The sequence below is a fragment of the Elaeis guineensis genome, chromosome 8 (genome assembly GCF_000442705.2).
Source record: "Elaeis guineensis isolate ETL-2024a chromosome 8, EG11, whole genome shotgun sequence".
Lineage (NCBI taxonomy): Eukaryota > Viridiplantae > Streptophyta > Magnoliopsida > Arecales > Arecaceae > Elaeis > Elaeis guineensis.
This window is the reverse complement of record NC_026000.2, coordinates 110118859-110133002: the sequence shown is the minus strand read 5'-3', so window position 1 is coordinate 110133002 and position 14144 is coordinate 110118859.

Below are 14144 nucleotides of genomic sequence, written 5' to 3'. Positions count from 1 at the left end.
CTGCTCCCTACAGTTCCGGGAGTTCTTCCGCCTCAAACCCCCAGGTCCCTTGCTCTGTAGACGAACCTGCATCTGGGGCTGGGCTCCGCCCGGTTTTTGCGCCGGGCGCCATTCCATGTTCCCTGACTCTGGAGGAACTCCTTCTGATAAGGGTTCAGTATGGAGTTCCTCCGAGTACGACCTGGAGCTGCCTGGCCCTTCTGACCGGGCCAGCACTCCCCCACCCGGTCGTTTTTGCCTGTATCAGGAGGCGTTCCGTGCCGGACTCCGGCTTTCGCTTCCATCCTTTGTTGTCGCCCTCTTCCGCTTCTTAGACATCTCCTTGGCTTCTGTGGCCCCGAATTCTTTTAGGTTTTTGATAGGATTTCTCTCCCTTTGCCACGTAGTCGAGGTCCAACCGTCCCTCTCCCTGTTTAGGCACTTCTATACTTTCAAGTGCCATCCTTCGACGAAGGACTGGTGGTACTTCTTCCCCCAGTTCGGCAAGAAGGGGTTGCTGAAAGGTGCCCCTTCTTCAATCCACAATTGGAAGGAGAAATACCTCTTCGTCCACTACCCGAACCTGAGGCTGGGCCTGCCCCCTTGGGGCTCTCTAAGGGATTCTGTCCGCCGGGCCCCCAGCCTGGGGGAGGATGACCTCCAGACTACCCGAAAGCTTCTTGCCTATTTCGCTCCTTCCCTTCCCAATCTTCTAAGGGAGCAATTTCTGTTCAACATTGGCCTGAGCCCCCAGGATCCTGCGAGTACTTCATCTTTTCCCTTATCTTCTTTTCTTCTGCCCTTCTTCTTTTTCTTTCTTTTTTTTCACTCTTCTTCCTTCTCTCTCTTTTTCTCCTCTCTTTCTTCTTTTCTTTTCTTTATCTCTTCTTTTTTTTTTTTTTTTGACTCTTGATTGATTGGTCTGCTTCTTTTTCTTTCTCTCTCTCTTCTTTTTTTTTTTTAAGGAATGGACGTCGAGGCAGCGCGGATGCTTGCCAAGGGCCTCAGGGCCCACAAAAGGAAGGGCGTCGCGACCTCCGGATCGGCGAAGAGGGCCAGGGCGGAGGAGTCGAGCTTGGCCGCACCCGCCCAGGCGGCTCCAGTGATTGACATTCCCTCGGATGCCGAGGCAACGACTCCCCGGACCTCCTCGAGGAGTCCGCCGACTGGGGCCCCTGTTTCGGGGGTCCGCTCCACGGAGGTGCCTGTAGCCGAGAGGGGGAAGAGAAGAAAGTCGGTGGCCCGCAGGGTGAGTAGCCGTCGAACTGCTGCTGACGAGTCCCTCTGCTCCGAAGAGGGGCCGGAGAATCCCTTCAATGATAGGGACTTGATCAGGTGGTTGGTCGACGGCTGCATTCTGCCCGATGTCGTCGAGAAGATCGACCGCACCGATCCTGAGCAACGGGCCTGGGACTCTTTGGGGTCCTTCCTTGAGGTAAGCAAATCTTCATTTGCCTGGCTATTCGGCCCTTGTTCTGATCCTCTAGCTGCCCTTGCAGATCGAGCATCAGCTCCCCGCCAATATCGAGGCGACGAACCATGCGAGGAGGGACATCGTCCAGGTGGAGGAGCGCTGCCGGGCCGAGGTCGCTCGCCTCCAAGAAAAGACGGCTGAAGTAGTCGCCCTCCAAGAGGCCCTGGAAAGAGAGAAACAAGCCCGGGAGGAGGAGAGGCAGACCTTGGAGGAGTCGGCGAGAAAGACGGAGGCCGAGGTTGCCAACTTGGCTGAGCAGATTTTGGTCCTGATCTCGGAGGCCAGAGTCCTTGCAGTAGAGGAATTCAAAACCTCTGCGAAGATGAGGGACCTGAATGTCCAATTCGGCCAGGAGGCGTTCATTAAGGGGTTCGAGCTCTGCCAAGAGAAGGTGGCCAAAAAATTTTTGGAGCTCGACCTCAGCTTCCTAGGCGAGGAGTCCGAAGACGAGGCCGGTCCCTCGCCAGCCACCACGGCTATCGCAGCCCCCTTGCCGGGGACACCGAGTTCTCCAACCCCCGCCCCTGAGGTCTGAGACCTCCGACCTTGTATTTTTATTTCATCGCAATTTTTCTTTTCCTTTTCTTTTTTTTTGTGTCTTCAAGAATCATCCAATCAATAAAGTTGAATTTCTTGTCGTGGATGGCTTCTCCTCCCTCCCCTTCTTCTTTCTGCTTTTCTTCCTGCGATGAGTCATGTTTTGACGCTTTTGCCCTCTGATGGCAGTGTCCTGCAGAAGCACTTCCCCTGTTCCTGAGGATCTCACTGAAGTCGACGATCCAGCGGCTGAAGAAGGAAGTCCTTCACTTGACAAAAAATTAAGGAAGATGGAAGGCGAGCTTCGAGGTTGAGAGAAGGTCATTCTGAAGCCATCGCAGAGGCCACCCACTTTCGGAATCTCCACGTGAAGGGGATCATGGAGTATAGCCGGAGGAAGGCGGATTTCGCGAAGGAGCTCGCGGAATGCAAGAAGAGCGCTAGCGACCGAATTTGGGCTCAGGCCGCCAAGATTAGTGCCCTCAAGGTGGAACTGTCGGCTGCGATGGGAAAGATCGGCCAGCTGGGAGGAAGTTCATCCCGGCTCTTGGCTCGGGCCGACGGCGACCAGGAGTGGTCGAAGAAGGTCTCTGACCTTCAGCGGCAGCTTCAGGACGCCGAGATGAGCCACGACGTGCATCAGGCCAGCTGGTGCAGGCAGGTAGAGGAATATAAAGGGAGACTCAGGGCGGCGACCGACGAAGTCGCCCGTCTCCAGAGGCAGCTGGCAACAGGGCTCAGCTTACTTCCACCCAGGATTCTGATGAGCTCCAGTCCCTAAGAGGAACCGTTGAAGGGATTTCTGTCACCCTCGGGGAAAAGACAGCTGAGCTGCAACAACTGAAGATCTAACTGGCATACGAGCAGCGGGCCGTCGCGGACGCGGAGGCAGAATCTGAGGTCTTAAGGAAGAGGCATCAAGAGGCGGAGGCCGAGAGCCAGCGATTTCGTCAGGCGCTCCAGGATGCGCTGTAGAGAAGGGGGGAGCTAGAAGAAGAGATTGAGAATCTAAGGCAGTCCTGGATGAGGGGTGGAGCAGATAACTCTAGGTCGGAGGGAGCAGAGCCTCCTTAGAGCTCTTTTCGTCCTTCTGTCTTTTCATGTATATACTTTCCTTTTTGTTGTTTCGTTCCACTTTTGTCGTTTTGCTTTTCTTTTCTTGGCCTTCCGGGCTTTGTAGTGTGTATTTCGAAAATAGAATGAAAAGGATGTTTTGTGTTACCTCGTCCGCGCGTTGTATTAAATTGTCATCCGCCGAACTTTTCTTATCATTCGACTTGTCTGATGTTGATGTCATTGGGAGGCATCCAGTCGTCGATGCGTTAGCTTGCCTTCCTCGTCGTACATGGCTGCAAGCCCGAGCTTGGTGGTTCGGACTCCGCATTACTTCGGGGACGTCGCTGTCTTCTTGACCTGTGTCGGGAGTCTTCTTAGAGGTCGGGGGTGTTTGGTAGGGACTCCCCGTCTTTGTTGGGACGAGATTCTTTAGGTCTTTGGTGCGGTTCGTCCTTCATCTATTTTCGTCGTAGCTCGTCACCCTTCCTTCTTAATTTTCCTCCTCTTCTCAGAGTGAGAGCCCTCCCCTCACTTTTTGTGGGGTTGCATAGGAGCGTGGAGGTGCCGCTGAGGGGCTTTTTCCCTTCATCCGATCTCGTTGGGCGGTCGGGTTTCGTCACCGTCAGGACGAGGTTCTCCTCCCGTTCCCGCGGGGGCACGTAAGGGCCATCGCCAGGGCGGGCGGAGTCTTCCTTGCTGCAGAAGTCGTGGGTGGAGCCCGGCTCCCTTAAGAGTCCGGGCGGAGTCTTCCCTGTTGCAGAAGTCGTGGGTGGAGCCCGGCTCCCGTAGGAGTCCGGGCGTAGTCTTCCTTGCTGCAGAAGTCGCGGATGGAGCCCGACTCCCATAGGAGTCCGGACGTAGTCTTCCTTGCTGTAGAAGTCGCGGACGGAGTCCGGCTCCCATAGGAGTCCGGACCTTCGACTTTGCTCAAGTCGGGGCGAGGTTCTCCTCCTGTTCCCGACATGGCCGTGGGGGCGCGTTAGGGCACTGTAAGGCCTCTCCCCCCATCCGATCTAAAAGAACCGGGTCTTTGACTTTGCTCATGTCAGGACGAGGTCTTTTTCCTGTTTCGGTCATGGCTGTGGGGGCACATTAGGGCACTGTAAGGCCTCTCCCCCCATCCGGTCTAAAAGAACCGGGCCTTTGACTTTGCTTATGTCAGGACGAGGTCCTCCTCCTGTTCCTGACATGACTGTGGGGGCACATTAGGGCGCTGTAAGGCCTCTCCCCCCATCCGGTCTAAAAGAACCAGGCCTTTGACTTTGCTCATGTCAGGACGAGGTCCTCCTCCTGTTCCTGACATGGCTGTGGGGGCATATTAGGGCGCTGTAAGGCCTCTCCCCCATCCGGTCTAAAAGAACCGGGCCTTTGACTTTGCTCATGTCAGGATGAGGTCCTCCTCCTGTTCCTGACATGGCTGTGGGGGCACATTAGGGCACTGTAAGGCCTCTCCCCCCATCCGGTCTAAAAGAATCGGGCCTTTGACTTTGCTCATGTCAGGACGAGGTCCTCCTCCTGTTCCTGACATGGCTGTGGGGGCACATTAGGGCGCTGTAAGGCCTCTCCCCCTATCCGATCTCGAGATAATCAGACTTTCATTTTAGGTATGTTAGGATGAGGTCCTCCCCCCGTTCCTAACATAACTTTGTTTTAGGCATTTGAAGGGGTTATACCCAGTCGTGACAAATCTATGCCAAATGAGAAGAGCACGTTAAGTAGAAAGGAATTTAGATTCAAGGTGAAATCGTAAGTGATACATTTACAGGTTTCCCGAGTTCCATGGTTGCGGGAGGTCTGCTCCTCCTTGAGGCCCTCCGGTGATGGAGTCGATGGTCCCGATGGGAGGTCGATCCCCGGGTTGCTCCTCTCTTCTTGACGGTTCAGGTTGGGGAAGGACCCTTGGCCGATCTCCTCTACCCTCAGGCCTGCATCGGACGAACCTGTCGAGTCGACCTCGTCGGATGAGCTCCTCGATCTCGTCTCGGAGCTGGATGCATTCCTCCATGTCGTGGCCGTGGTCGCAATGGTAGAGACAGAACTTGTTGGGGTTGCGCTTCCCGGGTTGTGTGCGCATCCTCTCCGGCCTAGGGAGCTGCTCCTTGACCTCCATCAGTACCTGGGCCTTCGAGGCGTTGAGGGGGGCGTAGTTGCAGAATCTTTCCGGTGGAGAACCCCGCCGAACCTCGCGATCCGGACTTCTCTGCCTGCGCACCCGGGGTGGAGTATGGGCACGCTTGTGCCCAGGAGGGGATCGAGAACGCGGCTGGGCATCTCTTGGCCTTTTTTCGATTGCGGGCTTACTCGAGTCTCCCGCCTGCCGCTCCCTCGCTGTCTCTTCATCCTTCATTTTGAAGGCTTCTTCCGCTCAGGCGTATCCTTCAGCCTGAGCCAATAAATCAGCAAAATCTTTGGGGTACTTTTTCTCCAGGGAGAACAAAAGGTCATTCTTCTGAAGGCCGCCCTTCAGAGCGGCCATTGCGACTGATTGGTCCAAGTTTCGGACCTCCAGCGCCGCAACATTGAAATGGTTGATGTAGGCCCGAATAGACTCCCCTTCCCTCTGCTTGATGTTGATGAGGGACTCCGAACCCTTCTGGGGGCGTCGGCTGCTGACAAAATGGGCCACAAATTGGTGGCTCATTTGATCAAAGGAAAAGATGGTACCCGATTTCAAAGTCGAGTACCAGTTTCTCGTCGCTTCCTTCAAGGTGGATGGGAAGGCCCGGCATAGAATGGTGTCGGGAGCACCGTGAAGCAGCATCATCGTCCGGAAGGCTTCCAGATGATCAACTGGGTCCGAAGTCCCGTCGTAGCTTTCGAACTGGGGGAGCTTGAAGTTTGGCGGGATCGGTTCCTGCATGATCATTTGAGAGAAGGGAGGGTCAGTACAAATATCCTCACCATAAGCGGGGGGAGCATGACGGAGTTCTTCGATCCGTCGGTTCATCTCCTGGAGTCTCCGATCCAGGAAGTCCTCCCGACTTCGGGTCTCGAGGGTCCTCTGGCAGAATGGGGGCAGGGATCTTCCAGGGGTGGAGTCGTGGTCTGATTGAGGGCTCTCCACCCTCGGGTTCATTTTCCCAGGAAGGATGGGGCGGCTGGCCCAGGTGGCCCGCCCTGCCGTCGGATTCTGGTGTTCCGGGGACACCCTTTCCAGGTGTACTGATGCCTGCGGCTGCTGCTGCTGCATAGCCTGCACAGCTTCTGTGAGGCCTCTGACCTGCTGCGCCAGTAGGTCAAACTGCTCCGCACCGACCGCCACCGTCGGAGGAGGAGGAGGGGGTTGAGAAATAGGAGGGGAGGTCGGAGCCTGAGATCTGGCCGCGGAGGCCGTGGACCGTCGCGTGGATGCCTTGCGGGGAGGCATCAAGCAAGGACCAAGTGGAGAAAGGAGGAGGGATGGGACGTCGAAAGAGATGCCCGGGGGCGGTCCCGTTGAGCGCTTCTTTAAGGACAAGGGTACTGCGAAGGTTCAGGCCCTTCCTCTAGCGCCAATCCTGTTGGTGCAAAAATCCGCTTGTGCCGGAGAAGCTGGAGTCGAGGGAGTCGCGGTCGCCGTCGGGACCTGCAAAGGAAGTCTAAATCGGAGGTGGGGTTGCTCCGGTAAGACCCTCCGATGCTCAAATCAGTTCTCTGCCTCAACAAGAATGGAGTGCTCGAACGGAGAATTTAGCAGAGTTTTTAGTAAAAATGAGAGCTTATCGAATAACGTATCTGAGGTTTTCCTTTTATAGATGGAGGGGGCAACAGATTGATAGCGACGTTCATAACCGTCTGGTAGTGGGCGGCCCACGGTCAGAAGAAATTTGTTGCGAGGAGTAGTGGAGTGGACCCATGTGAAGCGAAAATTTAGTGCAGGGGCAAAATGGTAATTTTAAAACTTTTTCAAAATTACTATTTTACAGTGGAATTATTAATTAATCTCATTAATTAATACTAATTAACCCTACACTAGGATCTAAATATGATACTACAGCATGCATTTAAATTTGAAATTCAAATTTGAATCAGTAAGCATTTTACAGTACTGTGTTCAGAACACATCACCTTTTGCGGGTAGTCGATCACCGCAATTTGATCACCGTCGGAGGGCTTTGATCATCACGTCACAGCCACCCAACTGTCTGGCCTCTGCGGATCGTCCACACGAAGCTCCCATCTGATCAGCTCCTCACGAATGCTAGTTCGTGATTTCACCCTTTTGATGGTAGATGTTGATCGAACTCCTTCGATCGATGTGTGCTGACTTCTCGGATGCTCCGGATCATCTGCACAGTTACTTGAGAGGTTGATGGATCTCTCTCTGAAATTTGGTGGACTCACGACACTCTTGGCACACAAATCTCACTTCCCGAACCCTAGGTAGAAACCCTAGGGTACACACCAAAAACCCTGCGCCCAATTTTCTCTCTTTTCTTTCTTTTTCTCTCGAAAGGTATTGGACCTTCACATTGCGCAAAAGTCTTCCTCACGCCCCAAAGTTTCTCTCCTAATTTTTCTACGCACGTCCCACCTTTCTCCTCTTTTTAAAACAACATCGAACGTATCTTATCCGCGTGAGAGGATAAAGACAAGAGGTTACACATTTGAATTCAAATTAAATTTGAATTCAAACGAAAACCAACTTATCCCTATCCTTTTGGGCGTGAGAAGAGAAGGGGCGTGGCTCTTTGTGCGTGGAAAAAGTTTCATGAGAAACCTTTTCTCGTGTAAGTAATGTGGCGCACAAAATGGATAAGGATGAAAGGGCAAGTGATAAGTTATCCATTCAAATTCAAACATGCTTTGAATTTGAATGGCTAACTAATTATTTTATCCATCCATATGGTGCACAAATGAGGACGTGGGGAAGGGTTTTGCGTGAGAAAAATTTCACGAGAAGTTTCTTCTCGTGAATTCAAATGGGTGCAAGGAAGTTAGGTGACGCAGGAAATTTAAAACAAGGTGGTTTGATTCAAATTGAGCCAACCTAGTTTAAAATAGGTTGAGCACAATTAGACCAAATTAAACCCAACATAATTAGGCTTAATAAAATCCTAATCAAATCAGGAATTAACTAAACCTAACCCCTGATCAAATCAAGGACTAAACCACCTTAGCGATTAGGTCAATATTTAACCTAATCGGGTCAATCCAAACTGAATCCAATTCAATTGGACTTGATCCAAAAATAATTACTCAATCAAATTGAGTTAATTAGTAATTAAATCACTAATTAAACCTCTCATAAATATTGAGTCCAAATCCGATGGGCAATTAGACATCAGAGACCATCGATATGAAACCCTGATCAAAGAGTTCAAATTTCAAATTCAAAATTCGAAATTCAAAATTTTGACCCCGGTACCCAAAATGTGTGGAACTCATGATTAGAGAATCCTAATTCTCAATCATAGAGTTCCAGATAGATAAGACTCATAATCAGCCATCAGATCAGAAAGGAACCTCTAATGTGTGTGACCCCACAGGTTCGAACCTAAGCCGGTAGCACAGGAACCAATTTCTGTACTAATCGAAGTGACCATCTAGCAATGGTACCCGACGACCGGATAGGTCGAATAATCACAATCGCAACATTCAGAACCTACGTGAATATGGTTACCGTATAATTCATCCCTTTTGACCCCTGTGTTTAGGATGACTCAGGGTTAAACTGTCAACCCTGATGATATCATCCGAATCATGCTCAACTCAATTAGTCCTGTGACTCCTCACTAGGACTACCTTGGCCAAGGTTTTGCTAAATTGAAACACGACGGTACACAGCTCCTAAACTGGAGTGGTCAATCCCATCTTGACACACGCACCGACAAGTCAAGTACTTGACTACACCCAGCAACCTTCCGTCACTGAATTAGAAATTCAGGTAGTCCAGTGCCTAAGTGCAGTGAGTTGCTTGCAAGTCACCGTGGCGGTCTCAGGTCGGAGGGACATTTATACCCATATCCCATCGGAGCAAATTTTGACAGCAGAAATAGCTCCGGAGTTGGTCACGTTCAGTGCAGATGTACCATTACATCTCACCTGTATGCCATACCAGTGTCTCCACACTCTTTAGTTATGAGGACAACCAACCCATATGGCACACAACGACCTATGCTCGATAAATATTGTCATCCTTGGTAACAACGTATCATTTGGTCGCGAACATGTTTAAGGACTAAACGACAAATCCTCCTTTGTCGAGTCTAAATAGTCCTAAGGACTTCACCACAACATAGGAGTTCATTAGAAGATGAAACATTTGTGATGAAAAAATACCAAAATAACTTTTATTTATTTATAATTCATGTACTAATACAAAAGGAGCACAACCGTCAACAGGCTGACGATTGGCTTTGGGACACTATTCCCAACAATCTCCCACTTGGCCTAAAGCCTATCGGTGCAGTATCTAATACCCATCTTCGACTTGTAGTTGTTGAACTCCTTCACTGCAATGGCTTTAGTGAATGGGTCGGCCAGGTTCTCCTTCCCGTTGATCTTCTAAAGGTCGACGTCACCTCGATCCACGATCTCCCGGATGAGATGGTAGCGGCGCAGAATATGCTTCGTCCGCTGGTGTGCCTTTGGTTCCTTCGCCTGAGCAATGGCTCCAGAGCTGTCGCAGTAGAGCAGAACTGGACCAACAAGGGAGGGTGCTACTCCGAGCTCGGTGATGAATTTCCTCAGCCACACCGCTTCTTTGGCAGCTTCTGATGCAGCAATATACTCCGCCTCGCATACTGAATCAGCCACAGTGTGCTGCTTGGAACTCTTCCAGCAGACAGCCCCACCATTAAGGGTAAAAATAAATCCTGACACACTCTTGCTATCATCTCGATCAGACTGAAAACTAGAGTCTGTAAACCCTATAAGTCTCAAGTTCAATTCACCATATATAAGCCACTGGTCCTTAGTATTTTTCAAATACTTCAGGATGGTTTTAACAACCTTCCAGTGATTCTCTCCTGGATCAGATTGGTATCTACTCACTACCCCTAGTGAGTATGCCACATCTGGTCGTGTACATGTCATGGCGTACATGATAGATCCCACTGTCGAAGCATATAGAATCCTACCCATACGCTCTCTCTCTTGAGGTGTTGTCGGATAATCCCTCTTCGAGAGAGAAATTCCATGGCCTATCGGTAGATAGCCTTTCTTGGAATTTTCCATGCTGAACCTTTTCAGCATAGTATCAATGTACGTGGACTGGGATAAGCCAAGCAACTTTTTGGATCTATCCCTATAGATCCTCATCCCTAGGATGTAGGAAGCTTCTCCCAAATCCTTCATGGAGAACTGTGACGATAGCCAAATCTTTATTCCCTGTAATGCAGGGACATCATTTCCGATTAAGAGAATGTCATCCACATACAATACAAGAAATACTACTGCTGGACCATTAGCCCACTTATAAATGCAGGGTTCTTCTCCGTTCTTAACGAAGCCATACGTTTTGATCGTCCTATCAAAACGTATGTTCCAACTCCGAGATGCCTGCTTAAGTTCATAAATGGACCTCTGTAGCTTGCACACCTTAGACTCATCTGTGGATGTGAACCCTTCAGGTTGTATCATATACACCTCTTCATCCAGCTCTCCGTTTAGGAAAGCTGTCTTCACATCCATCTGCCAGATTTCATAGTCCAGATGGGCAGCTATCGCAAGCATAATCCGAATGGATTTGAGCATTGCCACAGGAGAAAACGTCTCGTCATAGTCTATACCATAACGTTGACGATATCCCTTGGCAACCAGACGGGCTTTATAGGTCTCCACCTTTCCGTCTGCGCCCCTCTTCCTTTTGAAGACCCACTTACACCCTATGGGTTTTACTCCTTTGGGTGGGTCAACCAATGTCCACACATCGTTGACCTTCATGGACTCCATTTCGGATTTCATGGCCTCTAGCCATTTCTCAGAGTCAGGTCTCTGCATTGCATCCATGTAGGTGATCGGATCCTCATCGTTTTCATCAAGTTCGATAGGATCACCATCCCGGACCAAGAAACCATAATATCTGTCCGGTTGATGTGGTACTCTACCAGACCGCCTTAAGGGTGCTAAATCAATGGGCTCCGGATCTGATCTAATCAAATCCGGTTCAGGTTCAGTAACATGTGTCGGTTTTTCCACCCGTCGAACTTCGTCAAGTTCGACTTTAGAGGCAACAGTTCCTTCACTAAGGAACTCCTTTTCTAAAAAGATTGCCTTAAGGCTGACAAACACCTTTTGCTCATCAGCAAGGTAGAAATAATACCCTTTGGTCTCTTTTGGGTACCCTATAAAATTACACTTGTCAGACCTAGGTCCAAGCTTGTCTGTAATTAAACGTTTAACATAAGTCGGACACCCCCAAACCCTAAGGTGCGAGAGTACTGGCTTACGTCCTATCCATATCTCATATGGCATTTTGGCTACAGACTTACTCGAAACTCTATTTAGAAGGTAACAAGCCGATTCGAGCGCATATCCCCAGAGAGAGATCGGCAGACCAGCAAACCCCATCATGGATCGAACCATGTCTAACAGGGTCCGATTCCTCCTTTCAGACACACCATTATGCTGTGGTGTTCCAGGAGGAGTCCACTGAGAGAGAATCCCATTCTCCCCTAGATACGTCAGAAACTCATTGGAAAGGTATTCACCTCCTCGATCAGATCGAAGAGTTTTAATACACTTCCTAGTTTATTTTTCTACCTCATTTCGAAATAGTTTGAACATTTCAAATGATTCCGACTTATGCTTCATTAAATAGACATACCCATACCTAGATAGGTCGTCTGTGAAGGTTATAAAGTAAAAAAATCCATCTCTTGCACTTGAGCTCATGGGTCCACATACATCAGAATGTACCAGACCTAAGAGTTCACTGGCTCGCTCACCTTTTCCAGTAAAAGGTGACTTGGTCATCTTTCCAAGAAGACAGGACTCACAGGTTGGAAGTGATTCACAATCACTAACTTCAAGAATTCCTTCTTGAGCCAACCTGTTTATCCTTTTCTTATTGATATGACCTAGCCTACAGTGCCAAAGGTAGACTTCTGACACATTATCTATTCTAGAGCGTTTACCGAATTTTTGAACCACATTAACAGGCTGTGATAGTAAGTAAATTCCATTATTTAATTGTCCAACAAATATTGTAACACCATTCAAAATGATATTGCAAATATTTCCTTTTATTAAAAAATCATAACCGTACATGGCCAAAAGGCCTACAGAAATAATATTTAATAAAAAACTTGGACAATAGTGACATTCACTCAGAATTACATTACGAGAATTGATTACAAGACTCATGATTCCTAAAGCTAGAACTGGAACTTTGCTTCCATCTCCAACATTCAGGAACCTCTCGCCTTCATCAAATCTTCTACTGACCTGCAGACCCTGCATCGAATTATAAATATGATAAGGGCTTCCGGTATCCAATACCCAGGCAGTAGCATCACAAATCGAAAAGTTGCAGGGAGTTATCATATAATTACCTTGCTTCTTCTTTGGCCTGTTCGGGTCCAGGGAGGCAATGTATTGAGGACAGTTCCTCTTCCAATGCCCGTGCTTCTTGCAAAAGAAGCACTCCGCCTGGCTCTGGTCATGCTTGCGCTTCTTGGTCTGACCCCGTGCTACTGTCCCAGCATGAGATTGCACCTTCTTATTTTTTTTCTTCTTGTTCTTCTTCCCCTTCCCAAAGGGTTGACGACGAGAAGAAGACCCTCCCACTACATTCACCGACTCCTTATGGAGTTGGTGATCCTTCTCAAAGTTCTGCAGCAACCCCAACAATCTGTGGTAGTTTACTGCAGGCTTTGTCATTCGAAAATGAGTAAGGAATGGGAGGAAGGACTTGGGCAAGGAATTAAGGATCGCATCCTTACCGAGCTGCTCGTGCAGAGGAAAGCCCAATTTGCTTAGGCGCTCAATCATCTTGATCATATACAGTACATGATCAGTGACTGAGGCCCCATCCCTCATCCGAGCATTGAAAATAGCACAACTAGTTTTGTGCCTTTCAACGTCGTCAGGCGTGCCAAAGGAGTCGTTCAACATTTGAAGCATCTCCTGTGGCTGGGTGTTCTCAAACCTTCGGCTGAACTCGTCATTCATTGCTGCCAGCATAATACATCGAACGGTGGTGCAGTCATTGAGCCACTTCAAGTAAGTGTCTCGGATCGTTTTACTAGCGTTCGGAGCTGGCTCCTCAGGTGCTGGATCCGTTACTACATAAAGGATCCGTTCATGCTCAAGGACGATTTTCAATTTTCGATACCAGCTATCAAAATTGGGTCCCATGAGCTTGTCATTATCTAATAATGACCGGAGCGACAGGGTAGTGGCCATAGCTGCTTAAAGGAAAATGAGACCTCTATTAGTACATAAATTAATACTAAAGACTTGGACTTTAGTCTAAAGTTTTTTCCAATATTTTTACGAACTGGTAGCCTCATCCTCCAATTCGAGAAATTACTTTAATTCCTTAATGGGTACTAGAATCCACACAGACTATACACGAGCCCAACTTTGGTTGGTCAACCCATGTGCATCTATGGGTAGGTTCTTAACCAGTTGTTTCTCTAAACAACTTCTAGTAATTTATTTTGCCCCAGAACCTAATCAGTAGGCTTTGGCCTCCACTGAAAAGATCTGGTTAGGTCCAACCATTAACATGACTTAATTTAGTGAATCGGACCAATAAATGATCAGGCCCGACTTTGGCCGGCCAACCTAACCACCATCAGAAAGACTCAATCAAATTATCATATTATGAATAATAATTCTATTAGCCAATGAGCACCAGGCCTTTGGGCCTTCAATGATCATTGAACTAATGGACTTATTATCATTCACTTAATGGGAGGCTATGACTTAGTTATCATTATAACTTAATCATTTTAGGGACCTAATAATTTTGAGGATTTTATTAAAGAATAGTAGAGAAGAAATCATCCAGCCAATTTTAATCCTCCCACTGACTTCACCAAGTCAGATTAAAAAGGATTTAATTAAAGCTGGCATTAGGAGCACCTAAATCAGTCTTACTGATTTACCTAATGACATGGGTGAGCTCTAATCACCAAGTGATCTAATCAAAATCTAACTTACCAGATTG